A 23,293-nucleotide genomic window follows, 5' to 3' on the forward strand; every position below is an offset into this window, starting at 1 on the left:
GTAATGAAACTATTTCCCTATGGCCTCCTGATGGGTCAGCATTCTCCTGAAAATACTCTTCTACAGGGTGAAAAGAAAGCTGCATATATGTGAATTATTTTGAGCTTTTTAGAAGAAAAATACAAAATAAATTTTAGCTATTATTATTATCATTATTACTGCTCACTCAATCAATATAATCTGACACTTTTTATTCCCTTTAGGCCCATGGAACCTCTTTTCTGAATGTTGGTTCATAAAAAATTCACAGATAATAAAAAAAATTCTGTGTGCCTGGGAATTCAGAGAACCCCATATTTTATGGGAAAGCTGTTCCTTCTGATCATTAAAAAAATCTATTTTTCCTTGGATGTTTGCATTTCCATCAACAGAGTGTTCTATCAAAAACAATCCAAGTTACAGAAAAAAAGGTTATGGAATAGAAATAAGATCGCGCTACACGATCTGTTTCTATAAACCAATCTTGCATTTCAAGATGTCTTGCAGAGGAATTAATTTCTCCATATTCTCTTCACAGAGCTGAAATTGGTCTTTTTTTTTTTTTTCAAAAACTGTATGAATCTTTTCAAGGGGTGTCATTTAAACACTGAGAGCATCAAATTCAAACACGAGGAATCCTTGCAAGGATTTCATAATGCCTCAGTTTCAATTCATTGCAAAGACTCAAATGAATCGTGTATGATTCTTCCAAAGTGGTTCTTATTAGTATATTGTAAAGGAACAGAAATTACAAAATAAATGAGAGTCTTTTCAGTTATGTAAGCTGGTTCCTGGGAATTAGATGCTTAGGGATACCCCTTTATCACAATGGGGTTTTTAACCTCAGCATCACACTAAATTAGAGAACAGCTAACACTTGTGCTTCTATTTTAACTAAGGGGAGATAGAGCTTGGGTATCATCCAACTTAAAACTTCAGATTCTTCACTATATCTTTGGGATGTATGGAAAGTCAACTTTAATAGCCATACCTTCTGGAAATTAGAAACTGATTCACCTATGAAGATTTCCAAATGATTAATGGTTGCATAACTACAACCAAAGTACCTTCTTAGAATTGGAGAAATAGGAAAGAATAAGACATATTATCTTGCGATCTGAAACTACAGACCTGGGAAAGAAAAACAGACATATAAAAAAAGTAATCCAGATGTCAGCTGTCCCCACATGCTGTGTCCAATTTTATTCTGTTTCAAATTCCATGTAGTACTAAAACATCTCTTGGTATTTTCCAGAAAGGGTTTCCCTTGCCAGAAATATAAGTGAAGTCTGTAGTCTTTTGCTTAAAATTAGGTGGCAGAAATGGAGGAGGGGTTTAACCCCACATCTGACTCCCCAAAATTTAAAGACCTCCATCAGGTATCATGTACTTTTGACATCCTCTTTCCCACTGGGTGGGGCAAGGGTACTAGAAATGAGGGGCAGTCATGTTTTTCTCTGCCATTCTTCTGGATATAGGGCTCTCTGGTTCTGATTTCCTCTAATCTGTGTACTTCCCTTGATTTCCCTCTTTCCTCACTAATCGTGCAAACCAATTCATCCCTTCTGTGGCCTCTACCTTCAGACTTATGCCTCTATGCTCATTATCTTACTCCTAAGAGTGAAGAAATATCTATCACCCCTGAAGGCTATATCAGCTGTCTAAAAAAATACAGAAAGAATTCTGACAAAAATAAATAAAGACACAGATAGCTTACAATATAGGTACAGATGAAACTATATAAAGGCCAGAGAGAGAATATAATTTACTTGGGGAACATTTGAACACAGCTTAGAAATCTGTATCATGAGCATCTGTAGTTCCCACTGGCGCCATCATTTCTGATGGTTCTGTCATCCTCATGGTTCTGTCATCCTCAGTAGGGAAGAAGGTGAAAGAGATGCTGTGATTCCTTTTGGGTAATATAATGGCAAGCTAGGAGAATAAATGAAACTTCATATTCCTGTGTATGTGCATACATATATGTATGTTTGCAAGGATGTCGCAGAAAATGTAGGCTGGGAGAAGATAACTGGGAAACAGAGGGACAAGTCCAGTCCTTATATTGGCAGGCCCAGGGTGAGGACTAAAATGAAAGCCACATACTATTTGTTTAAATATTTAGGGGATCCCTGTGTGGCTCAGCGGTTTAGTGCCTGCCTTTGGCCCAGGGTATATCCTGGAGACCGGGATTCAATCCCACATTGGGCTCCTTGCACGGAGCCTGCTTCTCCCTCTGCCTGTGTCTCTGCTTCTCTCCCTCTCTCTGTGTCTCTCATGAATAAATAAATAACATCTTTTAAAAAATGTTTAAAAGTTATAAATCAAGGTAACAAAATTATTAAATAGTTTATATTCTCCTTTGACAAATCTAACTCTAATAATAAAGTTTAAAAATCGGTGGGAAGCTATGGTTTTATAACTAAAAATGGACAAAATATCAAAGATGACTGTCTCTTTAAGCACTCTCTACATCAGAGGTTGAAGCAGATTTTCTGTAAAAACACGAATTGTAAATACTTTAAGCTTGGAGGGACATTTGGTCTCTGCAGCAACCACTCAACTCTGCCTTTGTAGTGCAAAAGCATCCATAGACATTATCTATCTGAATGTATGGGCAGAGCCAGTTATGTTGCATATTTCACAGTTTCTTTTGATTTATGAGTTTTTTTCAGTTAAAGAAATAAAACTGTACTAACAAGTGATATTGCCAAACTTAGATCTATTTAGGCTTTCTTGCAAATCTTTTGCTAGCACTATTCATAATCATCAAAAAGTGTGGAGAGTAATGATTCCCTTTTCTACTAAAGATCCTGATACATTCTTTATTTAAAGATATGCTGTTGGTTCACAACTCTTACATTTTAATACATTTCAAGTATTGTCTAAATTAATTGTTAATGATTTAACATAATTTAGTTTCCTCAATTGGCCAAGAGTTTTAGTGTAAGGCTGAATTTGAAAAATGTCTCATCAAGATCTTCCACCTTATAGCAGATCCAGAAAATGCCATATTTACTACTTGAATTGCTTCAAAGATTATTCACAGTTAAGACCATGTTTCTTAGTGACCAATTTAGACTATGTGCCATGCCTTACACAAAGAATGGCTCTGAACTTTAAGTCAAAATTCTGGCTTTTGTGCCTCTTTCTTTACTGGCCTTGTTAGTTTTCTTATCAAAAGCATTAGACAATGTTTTAAATCAATGCCAATACTTAAGTGTCTTTTCAGATCTTCACCTAAGTCAAAACAAGTGCTTCTTAAAAAGAACAAGGGTAGGGATCCCTGGGTGGCGCCACAGTTTGGCGCCTGCCTTTGGCCCAGGGCGCGATCCGGGAGACCCTGGATCGAATCCCACGTCGGGCTCCCGGTGCATGGAGCCTGCTTCTCCCTCTGCCTATGTCTCTGCCTCTCTCTCTCTCTCTGTGTGACTATCATAAATAAATAAAAATTAAAAAAAAAAAAAAAAAAGAACAAGGGTAAACCCAATGAAATAATTTCTATTATTCTGTTTTATTCTTTGGAAACCTCAATAATATCTATTCTTGAGGAATACCAAATGTTCAACATGACTTTTTTCGATGATGAAATCTCCATGAATAAGGTTTATTTTTAAAAAATAATGTTTATTTTTGATTAAAAATTTATTGTATGATTTAATTTCTCACTTTATTACCCATTAAGTTAATCTTCACATTTTGAACGTACTATTGTATATCATAACAATTTTGTTAGTCATTTTACATGTTTGGCCATGATAGTATCACTTTTCAAAATATTTCTATTATGTAAACATAATTTTCAGCATTATGTTCTTGTCTATTTTGTGTAAAATTTCATGCTTGGCTAAATATTGGGCATATAGGGATCCCTGGATGGCTCAGCGGTTTGGCGCCTTCCTTCGGCCCAAGGCCTGATCCTGGAGTCCCAGGATCAAGTCCCACGTCAGGCTCCCTGAATGGAGCCTGCTTCTCCCTCTGTGTCTCTGGCTCTCTCTCTCTCTCTGTCTCTCATGAATGAATAAATAAAATCTTTAAAAATAAATAAATAAATATTGGGCATATAATATTCTTTTAACCAATCACGCAAATGTTGTGTTTCAAAGGTTTCCTTGTCTTTGTGAAATAAAATTTTTTGCTCTTTATCAAATCTTTTCTTTAGTTCTAAGGATTCATATGGTATATGCATGTGTATGTGTGTGCAAGTGATATTTTGTATTCCTTTAAGTAAGAGCCTAAATGTTTCTAATTATAAATATGATTTCTTGCAAAAGATAATCTTTGGCCAAATATTTTGTAATATCTACTTTGAAATTAGAATGTAAAAGGTTACATTCTAGATTACATTTAGATTAGAATCTAAAGTCTTTATCAGTTTGAAATAATTTTGTGTAAAATTTAATACTCTTCTGCCATCTTAAATCAATGGAAAATTGTAATTCTTAATTTGAATTGGATTGGGTTTGATTAGAAAACCTTTCCTGCACTATCAGAGAACTGTGATGACTGTGCTCTAAAACCATCATTTATAAGCATGATATAGCTCCAGTTTATTTTATATTTCTTGTCTAATTGACAATTTTGTGGATACAATTTCCTTAGCTTCTAATGCGCAGGAAGGAGATATAATTGTTGCTTCTGAATTGTGAATTGTGAATTGTGAATTTGATGTAAATACTCCTTTTTTCACTCTCATTGCACTTATAAGTTCTTAAAATTTTATTTAGTAAAGCATGTGAAAATTCAAACCTGTTCACCTTGCTGAATGGATAAAAATAGTTTTCTTGTTCACCTTCCTTGTTTTGAGCGGTAATTAAATATTTATTAAGTAAAGAATGTGGAAAGCCCTTTTCATGAATTCTTGGGTCTTATTTGACAGAAGTCTATTTAATTTCACAATTTAATTAGATCACCTCATTGAAAATGTGTCTATTTTTTTAACTTTCTACAATCATGTCCCTGAATGCCAATGTAATATTTTTATTTCTGTCCCAATCTTGACTTACAATTTTAATTATATAAAAAGTAATTGAATTACATTATTTGCAAAATTTGAATATAATTTTATTAAAAATGTAAGTTAAGGGATATGCGTACCAAAATGGATGCATTTTTTCATGCTTTCAAAATTACCTTATTCTAAAAACTCAACTATTTATTAAAAATTGAAAAGCAAAAATAAATTAGAATTAACAAATATCGTAATTTTAACCAAGTCAGCCAAATAAAATTGCAATGCTTATTTAGTTTTTTGAAACTTAATGTTTTAAAGACAATTTTATAAAAAAATACTTTCAGCATTGTCTCTCTAGTAGATAATGTAAAAACAATTGTATCAGAAGGAACATGCATTAACTTCCAAATATACTTCAAATATATTTGTATAGATTTGCATAATATATACAAACTTAATAAGAATCTAAATTGTTAAAAAATTAAAAATTTCTTCAGTTTCTTTCTTTCTTTTCTTTTTTTTTAATATTTCATTTATTCGTTCATGAGAGATAGAGAAAGAGAGAGAGAGAGGCAGAGACGCTGGCAGAGGGAGAAGCAGGCTCCAGGCAGGGAGCCCAACGTGGGATTTGATCTCGGGTCTCCAGGATCATGCCCTGGGCTGAAGGCAGTGCTAAACCGCTGAGCCACCCGGGCTGCCCAAAACTTCTTCAGTTTCTATGTGTAAGTGTGGTGAACACCATGTTAATTCATGAATACCTTAGGACCACAAATTGGAACAGAGAGAGAACAAGAAACAGATATTTAGCACTACTGGGAAATAATATTTCATCATTCAGGAATCTATTACATTTATACTCAGTGAAAGGACTTGAGTTAATTAATTTGTCTTTTGTTTAAGTGTTCATCTTCAACCTCCCTGTCCTCTGAAGCAGTGTCCATTTTCAACATCGACTGTAACAAAATCCACAACTTGCAGAGCATTTGAACACAATTGCCTTTTATTTCAAGACTTCAGGCAAGAGATATGAACAAGTACTTTCATGGGGTCTGAACTATGATATTAAGGGTGGACGGACCCTGTGCCAGCATTAAATGCCAGAACCTGAGAGTAAAAACATCTTGTCTTTTTAATAAACTTTTTTTGTGTATTTGAGACACACATGACTCTCTAAAACATGTGAAACAAGACAAAGACTCCTCTTGCCCATACCTATTAAGTAGTTTACTGTTGGGGGACAAGGGTAGTAGTATACAGCACTACTATATGTTATGTAGTCTATCCTATAAATTTTTTAACTGCATGGATATGTAACTAAATTAAGAAAAATGTATGACTCATATTGGGCTTTCCCAGAAGTGGATCCTAAAACAAGAATTATTTTTTACACAGTCTATTGAGACACTATTGCAAGATTCAGTGGTAGAGAAGTAGGAAAGGAAGACAGGAAAGGGCAGGAAGCCAATAAGTCTACAATAACAGACGGCCACTGTGAGCATAATCCCATGGGGAGACTCTAGGAAACAGTGTAGAACACATGCCTCAGAACACATCCCCTTCAGTCATTCATGGAGCACTGCTTCTCAAAAGCATTAGTACGCTGGCATTTGCAGCCTGCCTTATCCACAGGTAGAGCTGGGCTTTAGAGTACAGAGTTCTTTCAGGCCAAGATTCTCCTGTACTGACAGTTCTTAAGTCCAGTTTGCAGGCTCCAAATGACCTGTGAGGTGGGAGGAAATAAGCAAGGCACTGAGACTGTCTGCTTCAATTTAGAAAACTCATATTCTTTAAAAATTAAGAAAATAAATATTTGCATACTACTGAATGCCAAATTAAAAATGAAGGCAGATTTTCTCTTATTCCAAAGGTTGTATGAGTCAGATGTACCTTTACAATGGTGAAGGAACATGCATTAACTTGCAAATATTAGCAACTCTTAGATCCATACGATGTCATTGAGGCTAAACATATATTTTTTTTACAATATAAAAAATAGAATTTACCTTTATACAATAAATAGGAACACTTGTGATCTTGGCTACTATTAGTGGCTATTTTTATAAATTCAGCAGTATCTTTGCAGTATGTTTTCCCAACATACTCCAAGGGCCTTTATAAACACTTTGTATACATTTGCTTACAAAATCCTTTAAAACCAAATCAATGCTTTATCTTTCCCATGCCTCAGGCCAGGAAAAACCTGCAAATCTCTGATATTATATAGAAGTACACTTATTCTCAGTAGACCTAAGCAGCTTTTCTATTTCTCTTTCTTTTTTTCTCTCTTTTCATGAAATGTTTAAGATATATATACGTTTAACATTATCTTTTATTATTATCAGAAGTATACCATACATGAAATTGCTTATTGTTTAAAAAAGAATTGGCCTTTTTATGAAAAGGAAATCATATATTTGAAAATAACTGGCAGTTTTCTTTTAAAATTCCGCCTTTAATTTTTTTTTAAAGAAAAATATAAATATAGCTCGCAAATTCTAAGTATCTAGTGATAGGAACAGTAGTCTGGTTGTCTCTTCACAAAACATTTTCATTAGAAATTTAATTTACTGAATATCTTGATTACCAGTTAAGAAGAGTTTATGTTGTATCTCTATAAGAAATGTCTCCCTTGTAATAAGATACTATTCAAAATCTAGGAAATAAGCAAAATGTAATGTGGGGTAGGCAACATTCTGCTTTTCCTAAGTGTCTACACACAGACTTCAATACAATTAAAGGAAAAATAAAACAATCTTAAATACAGAAATGCCACCTAGAAGGAATACATAAATACAAAGAGTGTGTTAACATGTAGAAAATTCTTCTCCTTTTGTGCCAGAGCACATAATCTAGAAACAAATACGATGTCCATGCATGTTGGACATTTCTAGTTTCCTTTTCATATTACTGCAAGTGTCCTCAACTTGTGACTACTCTTCTGCCAACTGTAATCATCCTTTTGTAGCATGCTGCATAGTTTACCATAGAATTACAGGGATGCTACCAATTGACAAGCATGAATTCAAGAGCACACATAAGAATCAGGAGCTAACGGGCTAAAATTTATTAACATAACAAATTGCATTGTCTCAAGCTAAATGCCATAATTATTTTTAAGAAAATTAGATATTAAAGTATAATTGTTCCCAAGTTCCTTTTTTTGTAAGATTTATTTTGGCTTTTCTAATCTTCACAAAATATAACCATAAAGATGGAAGAACTCACAAGCTTGGGCACAATTGATCCTCAGATAGCCAAGAATCAAACCACTGGCATTAAGATAGTAAGTCAAGAAACAGTTCACTGGGTGATTGGTGATATTCAAACCAGACGTAAACTACTGCAAAACAGCAATTGTGATTTTCCTACTTGATCCATTGGGGATTTTTCAAGGAGCATAAGTTTTAAAATGTTCTTTAAGGAGGGAGCCCCTGGATGGCTCAGTCGGTTAAGTGTCGGACTTTTGGTTTCACCTCAGGTCCTGATCTCAGGGTCATGGGATGTGGTCTCACATTGGGCTCCACGCTCAGTGGGGAGTCTGCTTGAGGATTCTCTCTCTCTTCCTCTCCCTCTGCCCTTCCTCAACACTCGTGCATGCTCCCTCTCTAAGATACATAAATAAATATTTTTTAAAATGTTTCTCTTTAAGATGCAAATACAAAGCACAAAGTTGGATTGAGATGTGGCTGAACTTCTCCAGAGAAATATGTGCTGGCTGATAAAAGAAAAACTGAAAAAAAAAAAATCCATCAGAGTAATAGATAAACCTTTTTTTTTTTCTTTTCTTCATTGTAATGCTAGCACTATTGTAAATGGCTTTGAGTTGCATTGGCTCACTTGATGTCCAGTTTCAGGGTAAGTGAGAAACATTAAGGTTATATCTCCTGAGGCAAAGTGAGATAGAGAGCCTCAAATAATCTAGCCAGTCTGAATACTTTAGGCCCAAGGGAAATATTCTCTTCCCCACTGAATGACAGAGCTCCCTACCTATGTCTCTATCTACATCATCTCAGCTACCTACATAGTGGCTCTAACTACTTAACTTTGTTGACATAACAATATTTACTTAGATTCTTCATAAAACCCTCTAAATTCTTTTGGATGCCGGTAAAGCTAACTTACATGCTTTTAATGCTTGGTTTTGAGAAAATAAAACACTTAGTTTATCAAAGCCCATTTAATGCAAAAAAAAAGTTTAAAAATAAATCAATAAGTTTTTGCCTCAAATAGTGAAAATATGTAGGATTCCAACTGTACCCATTGTAAAAAAATCCAACGTAAATATTAAATATCTGTATCATCTTTTAAAAAACAGAAACCAAGCGTGATTCAAGCCATCATAGCACTGAGGAACTGGTTCTCAAATGCTTATCAAGATGGTATTGCTCAGAAAGGTTCAATTAGATTAAAAAAGAACACAAACAAATATGGGTACTTAATTTATTAATAGCTTGATTGTTACTAGGATTTTGAAAATGTGGGCTCTGTGGCGGAGAGACATGCACACACAGTTCTAATTAACACCAATCACAAACGCTAATGGTAGAACCTACTGCTTAAGTAAATGAACATCCTTACCCCTGCTGCTTTGAAGAGCCTGATAGGCATGCACTTTATTGACAAAGTAAGCTAATTTACAGAGTGATTGTCCAAGAGGGAACTGCTGTTTATTTGCAGAGTTTTTCCCATTGAACTCACAGGGCAAACATTGCACTTATATTGTTAATTAAAATATCAACGGATAAAAATGTAAACATTGGTTTTTCTTCCGAGTAGAGTGACATGTATTCATTCAGAACCAAATCCTGATGTCTTCCTGATCATTGATTTCTGAGGAATGAGAGTAAGTTCCCTGAAAAGGTTAGGTGGCTGAGCTGTACTGGTACTCAAAGAAAGAGTTATTAGGGCTAAAACAACAAACACATGGGGTAGCTGAAAACCTAAGGAGGTCTCCACCTTCTGTCTGCCTTCAGTGATAGCCATCTGTGATTCCAGATGTGACCATCCTAAATTTGAAGAGCATGAGGGTGAAGTGAGAGCAGGCTGGCCATGGCCATGGAGTGTTTTTAAGAATTGTAGTAAAGACAAGGAAAAAAGGGGGAAAAAGGGAAGCTCAGTGTTCACTTAGCTCCAAAAGAAAACTATGTCTCAAACTTGAGACAAAAATGCATTTAGCCTTTCCAGAATGTAAAAGTTAATTCTGGAAGGGTATTATTGTGAAATTTTGAAGTGGATAAAGTACTGTGAATTTGACTTGTTTCAGTTGGTTTCTCTCTTAAGGAATCTTATCTACCCAGTCTCCTGAGGCTACACAACCAAGAAAGATCCTTATTTAATTCTTTTCTTAGAATGAAAGTGTATCCTTGCTGTTCTCAATCGAGTTTTGGATGAGCTCTGGAAATGCACCTGATGATACAGAAAGTATCGTCTTCAGTGCTATAATAGCAAGTACTATTTCTGAAATTGACTTCTCTGGGCCTCACTTTCCTTTTTAAGCTAGAAATCTGGAATTACCTCAGGAGATGAAGAGGGAAGTGGAGGAAGTAGGATTCCTGGAGATCTCCTTCCTTGTGTCCACCAGAACTGCAAATTATTATCTGCATTTGGAAGGGGCACTCTATATGAAAGCTAGTTTGAAGAAAAGATTCCATAGCTGGGGGAATTCAGTGGGTGGGGCAAAGGAAAGGCAGTTTCTGGGCTAGAAGTCTTCAAATTTCCCTTCACTTCCAAAAATCATACATTTTACAAAGACTGTTTGAAATGGCAAAAAGGCTGTGTGTGTGTGTGTGTGTGTGTGTGTAAATAACATGCATTTGTGTGTATGTAAGAGAGATCTGGAGAGAGATTATTTGAACTGATGAGTTACCTTGTTTATCTGCATGTTCCTTATCACATAGAAAATACCCAGAACAAAGCAACATGCCAAGCGATCTAATGGTGTATATTTCCCATTTCCACACAATATTTAGGTACTTAAGTGCTTAACTGAACAAACAAAAGAAATAAGTTATCTAATGCTTTTCAGTGAACTTGGGAATTGAGCTGATGGGCCATGCATTAATGGTTTTCTCGTCTGTAAAATACCATCCTCACCAGACAGAATTGTTATGAAGATGTAATAAAATACTTATAAGATGTCAGCATCGGAAGTACCCTGATGCTCATCTGCTTGAAGGTTTTAATACAGTGCTGTAGCGCAATAGAACTGTAATGTGAAGTTACAAATGTAAGCCACACATGTAATTTTAAATTTCCTGGTAGCCCCCATTTAAAAAGATTTTCAAAATTTGGAGCGTATTTTTTGGTTACAGTGCAGTGCAGTTTGCACTTACTTTATATGTTCTATGGCCTAGTAGTCCTGTAATAGGTAACTCTCAGTCTTGAGTGAATACTCTGCACATAGATAAGGTTTATTAAAACTGGATTCATTTCACATCCTTCTGATAATAACTATAAGGAATGTAGGGTCACTATAGATATTCTAATAATATGAAGGCTTAATCAAGGCCTATACTAATTCTTCCACTTGCCCAAGATCACTGGTTGGTCTCCCGGCTTGATGGAACCTGACAAGGAATCAAGAAAATATGGAGCAGCTCAGAGGTAGAATGGTCTGGGCAAAGTGTCAGTTCACAAGGAATGGCTATAGGAAGGTCTACTTAAAACTCAAACCTCTTCATGACAGGAAATCTTGTAGTTCACTGGTAGTAGTTGATAACTTTCTCTTGTTTGCTTTTTAGGAGACCTAAAGTAAAAACAAAATAATGTCCTTTTTCTCTGTGAGTTCTCATAGTTGTCTATGTACCCTGGTGTGATAGTATTTATAATGGTATAATTATTTGATTTGTATACCTAACTTCCATGTGAATATGATGAGGACAGGAGACTATATCATATTTACATTTTTATTTACAGTTCTAGGCACAAAGCCTGACACATATTAGGTGCTTAATAAATGTCAAAAAATAATTACTTAAAGAAAATTTATAAGTTTATATTTATATTTTTAAATATCAAGGTGAAATGCTTGCACTGTTTAACACGTTTTCTTGTTCTTGTTAAAAATGTAACATGTTTTTTGATGGAGATATGGATTATTTAAAAAAAATTATATGTAGCCCTAATACCGTTGCTTTAATTTGTAAACCTCCTGGTATTTTATGCTATGAGATTTTCTCCCCCCATACAGATCACAAAGATATTTGCCATTTTTTATTCCAAAATTTCAGATTTGATCAGTGTAAGTTTCTCTAGTTTGCTTCTTAAATACATTTAACTAAAATCTTTTCCATGTCATTATATATTATCCTACCACATACATTAAATGTACCACATACATTTAATACATACATATATATTTCATATATATCCTTATATATGAAAAATTTTAGGCATAAAAAGAAGGAGAGAAAATAGTATAATGATCCCAAATGTGTCTCAGGTCCAAGTTTAGCAATGTTTTGCCATTCTTGGTTCACTGAGTCTCCCATACTTATATATTTTTATCACTTTACTATGGATTGAATGTATTGCCCTTCCTCAATTTATATATTCAAGTCCTAACCCACCCCCACCCTCACCCTGTGGTATGATGGTATTAGGAGTAGAACTGTTAGGTCATTATAAAATTATGCTTTTGCTATTTATTGTCCAATAGCCCTCCAAAGTTGTTTTGACTGTTTATAATCTATTTATAATTTAATATTTTTGCTAAGCTGATTAAAATGCATTTTATCATTATCTTAATTTACATTTCATTACTTGTGTTTTTTATGTTTAATAAATATATTTTTTTCTTTGAGAATTGCATAGTAGTGTTTATTGACCATTTCTTTATTGACATATTTGTCTTTGCTTACTGACCTACTTATATACCAAATATAGTAACATTTTATAATATAGATTGCAAATATTTTTATCCATTTTTGATTTGACTAATTTTGTTTTATGAGAATTGAATTACTTATATGTACCAACATGTTCCTTAATGGTTTTTGTCTCTCTTTCATCAAAGCAAATTTTCCCTATTCAAATATATTATACATATTTAGATTTTACTATGTTTTCCCAATGCTTTTACCTTTTTTTCTTTACATGCATATCTTTATTTAATTTGGAAATTATTTTGGTATAAGTGACAAATTAGAGATATAACATTATTTTATTTGCTAACTATCCCAATGCCATTTGTCAAGGTATTGGACATTCATTATCTTTACCTCATATTTAATATTAATATATTGGGACAGACTGTTAGATACTATGCTTATATTATTGATCTTTTTCAGATATTTCTTTGCCAGTACTATATCATATTATTATCAATATTATTATTATTATGGTGATGATTGTGATTTTATGTTATAATATTCAGCTGGGCAATTTCTCATCCATTTGGCCTTATAAGATTTTCTCTGCTATCTTATATTTAGAAATCAGATAATTTCCAGTATTATTTTCAATAATATCATTTCAGTTCTATAAGAATAGTCCTGAGTCCTGAGTTACTTGGAGGAATATCTTATCTCCTTCTGCATCTCTACTTCATCTCTGTAGCTAATTCATGTCTATGTGGCTCATTTTTTTGTAAAGAAGGTAAAACTGTTTCTAGTCATTCCCTGTCAAGCCTCTGCCATCCTGTCATTCCAGATGCTTCACAGTCTTGCCTACCTGAATCTGACCTCTGTGTGTTGCTGACAACATGTTCACTTATCATATACTAATACACTAATCAAATAATTAAGGGCTTAGACATTGTCTCATAACTTCCTTGCATTTATTGAATGGATCCCTTTTAGAGACAAAATAATTTAACCCAGTTTTCTCTAAATTTCAGTTATTTATATACCACTTCCATATTTTTGCTACTTCCACATACAGTTATCCTATTAATTGGTTAATAGATTTTTAATTAATTCACTTTAAAAAATTAAATGCCTAATTTAGCTTTGTCTTAAGGAATATGTATCAAATAAAGTGTCTGGTTTATTAATACATTTTTCAAAAATGCAATAAAACAAATGCATAACTGTTAAAACTAAAATGTTCCTCTACTACAGAAAGCCATCTCATATATCATATGACATGATGAGTCAATGTAGGAATATTGTCTTAATTCATCGGTTCACACCAGTAATCCCAAAACTTAGATGCACTTTCAATCACTTGGTGATCTTTAAAAATCCCCATCTCCCAAGTCACTCACAAGACCAATAAAATCAAGTATATAAGAGTAGGACACATATGGACACATCCATATTTTTGAAACTCCTCTGGTGATTTCAATGTGTAGTCAAGGTTGGAAAGCCCTGTTTTGTATTGTTTACACCATGTTTCTCTGTGGTTATCTATTGTGACTGTTGGAACTCTTTGCATACAAATGCTCAGTGCAGAGAGAAAGGACAGTGGTCAAAACATCAAAGTTGCTGTCTAGCTTTCTGATTTTAAGTTAGTTTCTCTGATCCTTAGTTTCTTCAGCAATTAAAAATAATAATAACATACTTTGCCTTCAAGCAGCATTCCTTGAAGCCTTTTTAGATCTGCCTGCATCAGACTGATCTGCAGAGATTTATTAAGATGCAAGTTACCCATAGTCCCCCTCTTCCCCCCTCCTCTGCTGACACTGAATCAAAGGGGGTGGGGGGGAGTGGGGGGAGGGACTTAGGAATCTGCATATATATACCTGTATGTGCCTCTGATTTTTATCCACAGTAAATTTTGTTATCCCGAGTCTTAAGGAGTTGAAGGGTATGAAGTATATGAAAGAATGTGATAAGCTGACATGTACCCTATTGAAGAGTATGATTTTAAAAAAATCATAAATAAAATACTGTCTTAAATCCTTTCTTGCATCCATCCATTCTCCTGTGCAATCTCTGAGGTTGCTCTCCGATTTTGTATTGAAATGCACAATTGCTTACTTGGGCAAAGAAGGGCTAGAGGGAATAATACTTAATATGCTGGCTAGCACTATTTATGCTTCTTGGTAGTTGAACACAAATAAACCTCTCCCTGGGAAGTCTTTTCAGAAATGGGTTCTTGTTTCTAACCCCTTAATATTTTGCAAGCAAATAAAGGGTAGATCTATTGTAAAGGTGGAGCTGTCTTCTAATGAGGGCTCAGATATATGAATTAGAAGTTTGTCTGTCTTGCAAGGGACCCAAGATCTGAATGAGAAGCCCTTGCTAGATTTCACACACTTTAGGTGCAGATCCAAAAGGATTTGGTTTTGTCCTAAACTTTATTAATCATTTTGTCACTGATGAAACTAAAGCAGCAATTAATCACACACATAATCTACAACAGCTCTTCTGTTGGACTCCTAGTCCTGATCATGTCAAGGATTAATCCATTTTATTTGCCTTAATCTCTGTTTTCATTTTCTTTCTCTTTCCCCCCTACTGCACCCTGTTTATTCAGCTTTTGTGTAGAAGGGTTCCAATTGTCTGTTTGACAATTGGAATCTGAGTGATTAATAACAGTGGCAGAAACTTGACCAAGGGTTCAACAAACCATGAATAAATACATTGAGCCCAAGGTCAGCTCAGGTTACATATGTGCTCCATCCTAAAACAGAAAAAGAGGTGGCATGGGGGTAAAGGAGAAAAGCAGTTCCTTCAGGCATTTAAGGCCTTCTCACTGAGGATAATCTCAATACAGCATGTCTGGCCATTTCCCCCCAAACAGACGCTTTCTGTTATTAGACTTGCTGTGTAGGCCACCCAGCCTGGTGGAACGGCCCACTTCAGCAATTTCAAATCACAGTTAAATGCTGATGCCTCCAGGGCTTTGACTACTGCAAACAAAGTGCGCTGGCAAGTTGCAGAAGCTTCCCTAAAGTGTGATATAGGATTGTAAATTTCCCGCATGATGGCTATTAAGCGGCATAAGTTGTAGTCAGAACATCTTATAATCAACGCTCCTCCGGGCCTTCCCGTCAGGGCTGAGAAGGCACCCAGCCCCAAATGAGGAGCAGCAGTGTTGGGTATTGATTATTTAGGGGCCAGCTAATGCTGGTTTTGAAACTCCTATGCATCTCATGGTGGACTGTGTCAAATGTGAAAGATAGACTCTTACACTTCGGGAGGAATATTTTAAACAGAGGGGCCAGTGTAAAACCGCATGCTAGCAAATGCTCAATAAATATCAATTAATGATGAGGACCTCAGAGGGCAGCTCTGGTAAGTGGAGAAATGAAACTTGGCTACTGTATTGGAAAATCAGATACCGATGAGCATAAAATAAACATGTGGCACGATTTAAAAAAAAGAAAGTCATCATGTGAAGCATAGTATGATTTTTACTCCATTAGGAAGTCAGTTTTGGCCCAACACAAGTGAATAAAATAAAATACTGGTTCATTCAACTAATATATTTGTTAAGACTTGGCTTTGTGGCAAACACCAGAGGGCCATAGTGAAGAAAATATACACAGTCTGCCGTAAAGGAACCCGTATGTGGTAAGACAGACAACCAAACAGTAATAATCAACTCCTCCACTCATTACGAAAGTGATCATAAATGTCAGATCTACTTTTATTGAGGAAAGAAGAGTGGAGAATAAGTGGAGAAAAAGTGGAGTGAAGTGGCAAGTAAGTCTTTTGAGGCCTACGCTTTTGCTTGTCAGTCAGCATAAAAAAATAAAAAATAAAAACATCTTGTTCATCCTAAGGAGTAAGTTTTTGCTGATCGTGTGACAGACACAGTGGTATTTTGAGCTTAATAGTTAAGAAGTTGACAAAATGAAATTAAACGGGGGATATTTTGTGATCAAAATAGGCTAAGGCAGAATTTAAATAAGATAAAAATTAAAGATAAATGAATAAAGCATTCAAGGCAAAAACTACCTTTACTTTGAATTCACTGAATTACAAACACATTTCTGAGACATTAATAATGTCAAGATGGTATTTTTTATTTTATTAGTTAAATAGAATTTTCAACATCTACATTCAAGTTCATGGAAATACTTTCAGTGATAATTGCTAAACATGCCAAATGCATTTATAAAAGCCGGCATATATGTTGATAGTTAGCAAATGTCTATATTTGGTATGTTTTATATAAACATAGACATTCGGTAATTATCACAGTTGCTGTTCATTTCAATGGGGGGAGACAGCACAAATGCAAGACCAATCATTTCACTTATAAGGCACAAGTATGCTTTTTTTGGATCACAATCCAAGCTTATCACATAAACTCACAGTAGCCTCTATTTCTTTAAACAACAAAAAATTGTATTAAAACATACACAGGTATGCAAAGACTTATAGGTAGAGTTACCTTAAAATAGTTTATCTCAGGAAGATATATTTTATATATATGTGATTTTATTTTAATAATTTAATTCTTATAATTTTATAATTCTTATAATTTTTAAATAATTATAAATAATTTAATTCTTATAATTTAAATTCTTATAATTTTAGTCTTTAAAAGACTATTTAATTGAGTCAAATTTCACAAATACATTACTCAGGGCTGCTGAGAGGGGAGTTCACTGTTTAGACACTGCATTGATCAATATTGTAAGTTTCACTCCACCTTCTAGCAAAACAAAACAATGGATGGAAGGTAAAGACTTTAATCATTCTGGATTTGTGGCCTGTAGTCAATAATTAAAAAAATAATAATAAAGTTGCCGATCCCATAACAAATATGACACTGATAGCAGCAACAGCAATGATAGTGACTTCCCTCAACATAAATTTTATGAAATGCTAACACATGATGTTCAAGTCTTATAGTTAACTCTGTGAGATCCCAGAGCACAGAACTGAAGCACATGCTCTAAACTTGAGATAGTGGTTCCCCCCAATTGTTTCAATGTTTCCTATTTTATTTTCTTGGACCTCATCCTCATTTCTATTTCTACTTTTTTCCAATCAATTATCCTCACTAAATTGTGAAGGACTCCTTCAGTGACTGTGCCCAATGACCCTTTCTAGAATCCTTCTAAGAGTGGAACAAGGAAAAGAAAAAAATATATATATAAATATGTTTAGTTGTTCATAGGCTATGGAGAAGGAAAATAAGATGTTAAATAACTAGAGAGCTGCAAAAGATACCCTGACATCGATTGTTAAATTGCATAATATCAACCATTAATTGTTGTAGGCTTTTGGAAGACAAGAGGTGCAATTAGATAACCAAAGTAAAGGAAATATGGAGGTGTTTGTGGTACAGCTGTCCATTGCCTCAAAGCCAGACTGAGTCTAGATTTCAGTGTACGGACTAGGGGACACTGGAGATTTATGATACTGAAGACTGATGTACTCTTAAAACTTGCACTGAGCCTTGAAAATAAAGCTTTTCCCTCTGGATCTCCTAATTTTGACACTTGTCTGTGGCTTTACATCAAATAAAATTATGTATATCTGCCATAAACATTCGAACCTCAAATGTTATATAAAATGACATTTAGTTAGTTTACTTGAAATGAGAATTACTGCACATGTCACAATAAAGCATTTGCCATTGTCCATCCCACATGTCTATATTAACTCTTCATACATTCTCTGTGGCTTTTTGTGTGGTTAATTACTATATCAAAATGTACGATATCATAAGGACAAGTTTCTTAGCAAATCTGAATGGAATATATAAGTACGCAGCATCTGTCATCAAGTTTGACTTTCAACAGCTATGGGGTCTAAGCAAATGCTTTTAAGAATGAATCACAGGTTATAGTTACTAAACAAGGAAAGTAAAATCTATATGAAATTGTAGTTCATAGTTGAATTGGAGTTCTTAGTAACTCTGTGAAGTAACTTTCTTTTGATATTCTTGTCTTGCTTTCTTTTTTATAACAGGAAAGACAATTTTTCTGTTACGTGTAAGTCCAGATCATATAGGCAGAGCCAGGTCTCTAAGAAGCATATACATGTCCCTTGAAATCCCCAACTTTGGAAACTGAGAAGGGCTGATGCAGGACAGATGATAGAAAACAAATGCCAGCTCTGCAGCGTGGGAAACAAGACAAGCCAGGACCCACTGGGTTGAGAGTGTTGTGATACTTATTCTTTGATGGTTGGGAGAATTAGCCAGCACACAAAATAGTGTCAACATTTGAGTATCTTCTGAATGGATCTGATAGTCTGTTGAGCAGCTTGGCTTTAGCCTTTTAAATTGTTAACACTAGTGGCTTTCTAATATCATCTCAACAACTGCCATGAGAATGTGTTAAAGAGGCACTGTTTTGGACAAGGGTTCACTTTCTCAGCTCCATCCCAGGTATATCTCATGAATGAAAGCCATGTAAAGAGTGAGTTAGCAGTGGTTTTCAGGCTATGTTGCTGTGGTATCTGTGGCCAGCATAAACAAGGAGTCTGGGGTGATGTGGTAAGATGGATCATAGGAGACAGGTTTTCAGGTATTCTATTTCTTCATTAAACAGAGTTATTCTCCTTTTTTGATTTAAACATTCATACTCAACAGAAGATTTGGTTAAAACTAAAATGAAGAGATAGTGTCACTCACAGAAACAAAAAATAAAAATAACACGGTAAAGAGAAACAGAAACAAGAAACACATCTGCAATGGAGGATTTTTAGAGCAGTGAAACTACTCTGTATGATCCTAGAATGGTGGATAGATGTCATACGCTTGTCCAAATTCACAGAATGTACAAAACCAAGAATGAATCCTAGTGTAAACTAAGAACTCTGGTTGATAATGATATATAGGTTTATTGGTTGTGACAAATGCACCACCCTGGTGAAGGATGCTGATAATGGGGAAAGCTATGCATATATAGGAGCAGAGTGTGTAGGAAAAAAAAAAATCTCTGTATCTTTTTAACTTTGCTGTGAACCTAAAACTGCTTTAAGAAATAAAGTCTGCTTAAAAGAAAGAAAAAGAAAAAGAAAAGAAAAGAAAGAAAGAAGAAAAGAAAGAAAGAAAGAAAGAAAGAAAGAAAGAAAGAAAGAAAGAAAGAAAGAAAAAAGAAAGAAAGAAAGAAAGAAAAACATGCATTAGTAAAACCATTGATTTAGTGTAAAGAAAGAGACAATCCTAGAGAGTATGAATTTCTTGCCTTAGGTCACCCAGCTCCTAAGTGTCCTAACTGATGAGTTTCCATAGACCGTGATTTTGTTTTTTGAGATTGTGATTTAGTATTTTTTCAAAACACAATCATGTTTTACAAGATGGCAAAAGCAATCATCTTTTCATTGTATGAAATGTTTCTAAACCTCAATAAAACATGCACACAGGGAATGAGTCTCCTCCCTTCTCCTCTAGTATTTCTTTCCATTGCACCTCATTGCCACTTTTACAGCCAAACCTTAAGGTTGAAAATGAAGTTCCAGGATATGCTTTTTAAATTGCAAATATCTGTATGATTGGAATAAAACATTAATTGTGTGGTAAAATAAGCATCGGTAGAGTTGGAAATGGGAGAAGAGAACAAAGCCTAAAGGAGGTTTGGGAGTGTAGTAGTCAGAACAGCTAAGTCTAGAGAGTGTGGAACAGGTTCAAGAAAGAGTTCAGAAGTTTGGAAGCACTGGGAGAGTCTAAAGAAACGGAAGGTGCACATGCACACACATAATCCAAGGCAGGCGTCCTGAAAACATTCTTAGTGTCAACAAATAAATAGTAATTGCTTGGGACCAACGTTGTAAAAAAAATTAAATGGTGGTAGACTTATAATTTAACAAGCATATCCTGCTAAATGAGAGATAATAGCTTTTTTTTTTTTTGTAAATAGATGCTTCTCATTATATTGAGAAAGTTCTCACACAAAGATAGCATATATGAACAGGAGCTTGTTCTAGAGTATGGAAAGATTGTATTTGAGAAAATAGAATGATAAAATATTTTTTATTTGGCATTTTCTTTATTTGCCAAATAAGAGGCCCAGGTGCTTGCTATAACAAATCAACCATAGAGGACAAGTAACAGATAATTAGTTCTCATATATATTTTAAAACTCTTAGATAGATTTTCTTTCTTTTTTTTTTTTCTTTTTAGACAGGTTTTCATTAAATTATTATGCCTTGATTTCATGGACCAATTTCTCAGGACTTGCTACAGCTTAAAGCCAATACATTTTATTATTGGGAAATGATGAGTTTCCTGGAATTGTGATTTTAATATTGTTTCGGGACACAATCTCATTTTACAAGGTGGCAATAGAAATAATATTTTTGTTGTGTGAAATGTTTCTGAAACTCGTACCACACGTGCACAGAGGAAAGCAGACCATGTCTTTTTGCTGTTTCTGTGATTAAAGTTAGTATCATTCAACTTAATAAACATTTTTGAGAGGGCATATCATTATGCTTTGAGGCTTTAGCTCTGGGTATTTTAAGAAGAATGCACACACAAAAATGTTAGGAACAAAAATGTATGTACTCACATATCATGAATGCTGGAGAAGAGATGGTCGGGACTGACAGAAGGAGAGTCCCACATAACCCCTATCTAATGTAATGAGCAGCCCCAGGAGGAATGGCCTCAAACTGAGTTTTTAATAATGAGAACCATAGATTCTGGAAGATAGGGAGAAAGAGTCACTCCTGGGCATGAAAATTCCCAAGAGCAAATTCAAATGACTTTATGATGAGTAAAGGCAGAGGAAGGCAGGCAATTTAGTCTGACTATAATTGAAAGCCTGGGTCTGGTGAGGGTGAGTGATACAAAGCAAGGGAATATGTGTTCCTCATTCCTAGAACAAAGAAGAAAAAGGTATCCAAATAGTTAATTCTGTTGATTTTTTTGTTGTTGTTTGATTGAACGCAATCATTTCTTGAAACTAGTAGATTTCTTCCACTTGTGGAAGTGTGTGGGTGTAGGACAGGGGTGTTGTATAATTAGGGCATGACAGAATGTGCTGGATTATCTTTTTTTTTTTTTTTTTCCAAAATTAGCCTGGTTTACTTAATCACTTGAGAAGTCACTTAGAAACCAACTGTCTAGGACTGTGGGAAATGTAACTCAGTTACATTGCTAGTTCTGAGCAAATTTGATAGTGCCACCACTCCCATGGTCTCTTCTTAGGAACTTTCAGAAAACCCAAGCTCTGTAGCTAGGTTTTCAAGCTCCTATATCATCTGTCCCTGCTTTCCTCTCCTTGCTCATCTTCCATTTCTTTATCTGAATAACTTTTATTTGTCACTGTAGATGTGATTCAGGAGTTGACTCCTTTGGGAAGACACTTATACTTGCCCTTCACTCCTAACAGGGCTTTGTTCCTCCTCAGTACTCCCATAATAATTTGAAGATGTTTCCATCATTGCATTTTCTGCATTACTGTATGTTATCTGTTAATGTGTCAATTGCTTCACTAGCTTGTCTTGCTCATTGTTGTATTCCCACTTCCTAGCGCAAAGGTTTCCATAGATTCATTATTCACTATATGCTTGAACTAAGGAGAATATCTATCATCCATGAATAGTTTTGAGTTTTTCACTCTTTTAAGTTTATCACCCTTGTGTAGTGATGATGTCTTATCCAGTTGAAAAATTTCACTCTTACCCTTTTGGGAGTAAAGTTAGATCAGGTTATTTTTATAAGGTTAAATACAATATTAATTAATTGTATGATTTCTTTAACCTATTCTACACTTAAAAAAGCAACCTGTGGATTGTTTTAGAAATGTTATCTTTTAAATGTATGTAGGAGGTCCTTAGAGAACTGCCTCCCAAAGACTTGTTTCTGGCGATTGCTCTTCAATCTTTATCCACATGATTATTTTAGGAACTAATAGGTTAGTTCCAGGGAGACCCCCATCTAACTACAGTTGATTAGTTAAAAGTAGGCACTGGAACAATGACTCCCAGTCATAGGAATTCTGGAATTCTGGGACTGAAACAGGAAAAAGTGTGCTGGTTTCTTTCGAAGAGCCTAGAATGTGAGATGCAATTCTTGGCAACTAGGTTTTCTTCCACAAGGACTAAGTAACAGAAAATCCTGTTATAGAGAGAAACAGTAGAGAGAAGAAACAAGGTATGAAAAGCAAATCTCAGATACGTTGGAATTTGTTGTTTCAATGAGTGTTCAGACCCAGCTATATTCTGTTTCTTGGGTTTCATGAGTGACTTAAGGATCCTTATAATAAATCCATACTCTTTTTTTCAGTCAGTTTGAATCAGATCCCTCTCACTTGCAATGAATACTCAAATTATTACAATATACACCATGAGTTCCAAATTCCTCCTCAAATTATGCATTTTAATTATTTTTCTGATACATGACACATTTTCTTAAAATATTTCAATTGGGTAATTGCAAACTTAATTCTGGCAACTAATTAGTAGAAAAGCAGGGTGTGTGAAAAACAACCATTCCTACACTGCATGTGTAAAGAAGGAAATTATAGGCAATTTAGAATTGTAGAAGCATAGAATGAATGAAGTC

General features: G+C 34.7%; 1 protein-coding gene and 1 long non-coding RNA gene across 5 annotated transcripts in view; both read right to left on the minus strand.

Annotated features, from left to right (window-relative positions):
• Nucleotides 1-23,293, minus strand: part of LOC144312683 (uncharacterized) — a 2,041,845-nt gene that overhangs the window by 180,612 nt on the left and 1,837,940 nt on the right. The gene's annotated exons all lie outside the window — the stretch shown is intronic.
• The window catches only part of LOC144312681 (uncharacterized), a 137,524-nt gene continuing 120,217 nt past the window's right edge, over nucleotides 5,987-23,293 (minus strand). The window contains exon 3 of the long non-coding RNA XR_013378217.1: nucleotides 5,987-6,653. This is a non-coding gene — a long non-coding RNA (uncharacterized LOC144312681). The remainder of the gene's footprint in view (nucleotides 6,654-23,293) is intronic.

Source organism: Canis aureus, chromosome 4, assembly GCF_053574225.1.
Source record: "Canis aureus isolate CA01 chromosome 4, VMU_Caureus_v.1.0, whole genome shotgun sequence".
NCBI lineage: Eukaryota > Metazoa > Chordata > Mammalia > Carnivora > Canidae > Canis > Canis aureus.